The following is a 6,337-nucleotide window of genomic DNA, read 5'->3' as shown; positions in this document are numbered from 1 at the left end:
GTGGAATAATAAGGGTTGATTTTAGCTGTAGAGGATGGAATGGATACTTTGGTGAAATGAGACTAGAAATAATGGCAAATAGTGACCACCATATGTTGCAAATCCCATATCTGGGAGCTGGAGTAGATTATTATTCCGATGGTAGGTGAACAACTAAAATATCTGATAGCTGCTCCAGGGGCAGGAAAGAGGATTTCAGAAGGGGAAATACAGTACTTCAAAGGTCACTTGAGGTTCAAGACTCTGTAATTTGTGTGAGGTACCATTCAAGCGCATTTGTGCTGTGTGTGTGTGTGTGTGTGTGAGAGAGAGAGAGAGAGAGAGAGAGAGAGAGAGAGAGAGAGAGATGGCATGATTGTTATGTGCCTATATTTTAAAATGGTGACTCCATGACTTTACAGTGGTGTTTCACATATCTGGACTGTTTTTCCTGCAATAAAGCCCCATTGATGTAGAGGGGGAAAAACCGGTACATAGGAAACTATTATTGTGATGTGCAACATGCACACTTGGCTATAAGTCCATGTAAGGAAGCAAAACAACAGCCTGTAGATGGTCAGGAAACACACTTTCCCGATGTGGGAAACCCATAATGTGTGAAGCACCTCTTCAGTCAGGCTCTACAAGGGTAAATGAAAATGCTTTTTGTGATGGTTCCCTTAGCTATTGTTTTTAGAATTTTACAGGGGCGGCCATAATATGGGTAAAAGAAGGGGGGTCAGGGGGTGGGACTTGTGGATTTCATTAAAGCCCCCCCAAAAAAATCAAGCACTTACACTTGTTTATTTATCACCCAAACAAAGCATGCTAGAAATATGATGGTTCCGATCTAATAGAATATGAGTGGTAAGTCCAGGGCTACGTATGTATAGCCTTAAAAAAAAAACAAATAGCAGGGCTGAAATCCCACCAATCCATGTTTGGTGTGGTATGGGGGACGAGCTATTGAATCCAGTGACAGCACATTTGATTGGTGGGACTTCGAAGTAACACAACATAACCTTGTCCGTTGGCTCAGGCTGAGGAGTTGTGATAGTAGCACCAACCTGTTAAGTTCATCCTACCATGGTGAAGTACCAGGTTGGAAGTCTGTTTCTGTCTATATGAAAAATTCCTAGCTAGATCAGACTGTACTGTTGAGGTTGCAAAAAAGAAAAGAAAAGAAAATCTGTGCTGGGCAAATTGAGGTTAAAAAGAAAATTGCAAGCTTGACAGGAGTGATCTTTTGTGTGTGTGAGAGACACAAGTGTTGCCTATGGGGTTTATTTTCAGGGTTTCCAAAAAAACAAACAAACAAACAAAATGAACAGAAAATAACCTACATTTCCACTGTTTAAAATTTTGCTGTACATTCTTTTCTTTTCTTTTAAACATATTATTTCTTTAAAGGAAAAAAGAAAAATTGTGTAGTGAAATTCTTCTGTAACTTTGGATTAAGAGATACTTTTTTAAAAAGAAAAGAATAAAGCATTCTTTCCTTTGTAAATGTGCTGATGGCATGGATTCAGCTTTCTGACATCAGCATCCATTTTCTAATAAAATGAAATAAAGATTCCCCCCCCCTCGTTTCCAATATTTTAAGTTATTTTCAATTGTGGTTGAAGCAATAGAACATTGAAATTATGGATTGTGCATGACAGTGTCTTGAGTGTAAAAATAAAATAAAAATAAAAATTGCAGTTTGAAACTTGGACCTAAAGTATTGCAAATAAAAAATTTAAATACCAATAGACTGTGTCCCCTCCCTATATGAGTCTGCTGCTGCATGTTAGAGAGGGGCAGGGAAGAGGGAGGATCAAGACTGGTTCCAGGTTTGAAGGTGCCACTGAGGCATATCTTTCAACATTTCACAACTGAGCACATGGGCAAAGGGACTGTATATTAGTCAGAGAGATAGACTAGAACTGTAGAGACCTGAGTTGGGACCCATCTTCGGCCATAAAGCTCACTGCATGACCTGGACCAATCTCTCTCAGCCTAATTAGCTCATAAGAGCAGCATTTTCACAGTTCAAAACCACACTTTCACTAGCCAAAAGCACTTGAGTTAAGCATGAAGCAGGGCTGGTGAGGGATGTGGCCTAAGAAGAGAGGGTGTGGCCTGGGGAAGAGTCCTGAAGATTTGCTAAAGGTAAAGGTAAAGCGACCCCTGACAGTTAAGTCTGGCGCTCATCTCGCTTTACAGGCCGAGGGAGCTGGCGTTTGTCCGTTCCACAGACAGTTTTTCCGGGTGATGTGACCAGCATGACTAAGCCACTTCTTGCACAACGGAACACAGACACCAGAGCTGCGCACAGAAAAGCCGTTTACCTTCCCACCAGAGCAGTACCTATTAATCTACTTGCATTTTTTGGCGTGCTTTTGAACTGCTAGGTTGGCAGGAGCTGGGACCGAGCAACGGGAGCTTACCCTGTCGACAGGGTCAAATTTCATGGATGGGCCTGAGATGCCCCCCCCTTCATTAATGCAACACGTACAGTGGCCTGTATCAGGTTCACAAAGATTTCCAGCAAACTGAAATGGTACCAGGTGGAACAGCTCAAACACTCTCATTTAATTGGTCTATAAGCATCCTGATTACTGTCTGAGATTCTTGTGGTGTAGTGGAGAGCCACTGTGGTGTAGCAGTCAGGGTGCTGAATTAGGACCTGGAAAACCAGAGTTCAAATCCCCACTTGGTCAGGAAGTTCACTGGGTGACCTTGGGCCAGACACCTAATCTACCCCACAGGGGTGTTGTGAGGATAAACTAGAGAGGGGAAGAGCCATGTATGCTACATTGAGCTCCTTGGAAGACAGGTGAGTTATAAAAGTCAATGAAATGATGTTGCAGGTGCTGCCAAATTTTGGTAGACAATGGGAGTAGCTAGCTGTACACATATTTATGCTATTTTAGCTATAAAGGTATTCAGGTATGTTCCTGTTTTCCATATTTTGGCAAGGGGGAGCAGGAGTTCCATAACTCAGTGGCAGAACACATGCATTGCAGGTAAATGGTCCATAGCTGTCAACCCTCCCTGCTGTTTCCCAATGCTATAATAAGGGAATTTCCCGCAAAAAAGGGAAAGGTTGACAGCTATGTAACCATTGGTTACATGTTCAATCTCCAGCATCTCCAGGGCTGGAAAAATCATAGCTGTGTCTGAAATTATAGCCCAGATAACTCTGGACTACAATTCCCATTAGCCCCATCCAACAGGGCCAATAGTTAAGGAGGATGGAAGTTATAGTCCAACAACATATGAACTCCAGGTTCATAGAATCCTAGAATTGAAGAGTTGGAAGGGACCCTGCCTATTCCAACCACCTGGAATGCAGGAATTTCAACTAAAGCATCCATGACTGTTGTCCATTCAACCTGTGCTTAAACATATCCAATGAAGGAGTGTCCAGCACCTTCTGAAGGAGTCCATTCCCCTGTTGAACAGCTTTTCTCATCATAAAGTTTTTCCTGGCTGTGGAGTTAATACTGAACTAGATGGACCTGTGGTCTGAGTTGGTGCAATGTGTCTTCCTATCCTACTCCAATGTCTACTAGAACAGTATGTGTGTAAGAAAATGGTGCATGACTAGCCAGTCGTGGTGCCAGTTATTCCTAAAACACACCCCTGACACCCTAATCTTTACATTTATGCTTTCTTTTTGTTGCTCTTTGTTGCTTTCGATGCTTCATGACGCCGCCGGTCAGTTTGCCTCACCCCCGACACCTCACACCAGGTACCGGTTAGCCTTCTTTTGCCCCTGGGTGTGGGAGCTAATGTGTTTGGTTTGGAAGTGGGGTGCTCAGGCTCAAAAATCCCTCTTGAACCATAAAGACCTGAATGATATTCTCCAAGTCCTTCACCCTCAGCCCAGTGAGAATAAAATAAAGTTTTAGCATCCTCTTTGGAGCTTCTTGGATCTAAATACCACAAGGGATCTCAATATTACAATACTGAGTGCTTCCTGATGACTGGTTTATTGAGCATTCATCCTGACTCATTTGCAGGAGAGTAGTAATGTACGGAAGTGAAAGCTGGACCATAAAGAAAGCTGATCGCTGAAGAATTGATGCTTTTGAATTATGGTGCTGGAGGAGACGCTTGAGAAGATCAAACCTATCCATTCTTAAGGAATGAGTGCTCACTGGAAGGACGGATCCTGAAGCTGAGGCTCCAGTACTTTGGCCACCTCATGAGAAGAGAAGACTCCCTGGAAAGGACCCTGATGTTGGGAAAGATGGAGGGCACAAGGAGAAGGGGACGACAGAGGATGAGGTGGTTGGACAGTGTTCTCGAAGCTACCAACATGAGTCTAACCAAACTGCAAGAGGCATTGGAAGACAGGAGTGCCTGGCGTGCTCTGGTCCATGGCGTCACGAACAGTCGGACACGACTGAACGATTAAACAACAAAAGATGCTGTAGTGGCAAGAAGTGCTATTCCATGCTTCCCATTGCATTATCCCATTATTGCAAAAGTCTTATCTTTTTTGTTGGGAAGGGGGGCTTTGTTGCACAGTGCTTCCCAATCAAGTGAGTGCAATTATTAGTTTACCATTATGTGACTGAATCCCATTCGAAAATAAAAGCAGCCTGGACGTGGCCTTAAATACAGTTGTTCAGGCAGCTGAGTGGACAGTGAACCATAGAACAGGGTTGCCATTGTGTGGTCGCATCTGGCCACTGCACTCGTGCATTCCTTAATGGGGTGTATTTCCCACTTTAGCCAAGGAGAGGGAAATCAAGGCTTGGAGGATTTCTGGCAGTGGTGGATGCTGTCCACAAGACTCGCTGGAGCTGCAAGGAGCACGGCAAAAGAGCAGTCACAAGGGTGTGGCCACGTTGTTCTGATTTTCTCCCTGTAATGCACGAGCATTGCAATTTTACAAATAGTTGGCACTTAAATTAAACTGAAAAGCATATTAACTTTGGTTTGCAAGTGGGTCCCTGCTTCTCCGCTGCAAGAAAAGTTACATTCTTTCCCATCTGTTCTGGTTCTCTCCTTTGCAACCAAGCAGGGAGCATGGAAACATTGCCATTTTGTCAATGCATGTAGCCTACAGGATTGCAGCCTGATCTGGTCTTAAAGCCGCCACGCAGGACTGCTAGCAAGAGACTCCTTACATGAGAAAATGTTATTCCCCCCCCCCCCTGCTTATTAATTTCTACATTTCTTTTCCAGAATATGAGATAAGATGGAGGGGTATTCAATGGACTAGGACAGGGGCCAGCAAACTTTTTCAGCTGGGGGCTGGCCCACTGTCCCTCAGACCTCGTGGGGGCCCAGACTATATCATTTTTTTTGGGGGGGGGAATGAACGAATTCCCTATGCCCCACAAATAACCTAGAGATGCATTTTAAATAAAAGGGCACAGTCTACTCATGCACGCTGATTTCCAGACCGTCCGCGGGCCGGATTTAGAAGATGACTGGGCCAGATCCAGCCCCTGGGCCTTAGTTTGCCTACCCATGGACTAGGACCTGAGAAGCCAGGGTTAAAATCAACCATGACACTCACTGGGTCACCTTGAGCCAGTCACAATCTCTCAGCCTAACCTACCTCACGAGGTTTTCAAGAGGATAATATGGGGGGAAAGGAGACCCACGAATGCCACCTTGAGCTTCTTGGTGGAAAGGTGGATTGGATAAAAATATAATACTGATAATTAAGGAATAGTAATAATAATAAACAGTCTCTCTCTGCAGCCTGTTTACTTCTGATTTTGAATTGGGGTGTGTGTGTGTGCAGGTTTGGAATCATGAAGAAATGCCTAACCTAAAAATCAAAGAAAAAAAGAACATGGATTAAAATCAGGAAATTCAAGCCTACAAATAATATGACACGCAGGTCATAAGCAAAGAATTCTGGGAACTATGCTTTGTTAAGAGTCTCTCAACAACTCTCAGCACCTTTAACAAACCACAGTTCCCATGATTCTTTGGGGGAAGCTGTGTCTCTTAAAGTGGTATAAGAGTGCTTTAAATGCATAGCGTGGGTGAGTCTTTTTTTCTTTTCTTTTTCTACCAAAAATGAATGGGATTCTGAAATGGGGAAAAAGAAGCCTTGCACACCTTTACACGTCGTGCATCCTGCAAATCCCCAGAATTTAAGCAGCCCACAACATAGCTGTGCTGACCTGCTGTGATGGCGAAACTCTGCCATCCATGCAGACTTTGCAAGGTCAGGAGGCCCCTTTGGATCAAAAGTTGTTAGGAATGCAAACAGCAGCTTCAGCTCAGCACTTGCAAACCACCAGTGAGAAGCCAGCAGCAGAGGCACCAGGAGGTCAGCTGGAAGTCGATTCAGATTAACACTTACAAGCCAATCAGGACAAAAATAAAGTTAATCTACCGGTTC

The sequence above is a fragment of the Lacerta agilis genome, chromosome Z, assembly GCF_009819535.1.
Source record: "Lacerta agilis isolate rLacAgi1 chromosome Z, rLacAgi1.pri, whole genome shotgun sequence".
Classification (NCBI taxonomy): Eukaryota; Metazoa; Chordata; class Lepidosauria; order Squamata; family Lacertidae; genus Lacerta; species Lacerta agilis.
This window is presented reverse-complemented; position numbering follows the sequence as displayed.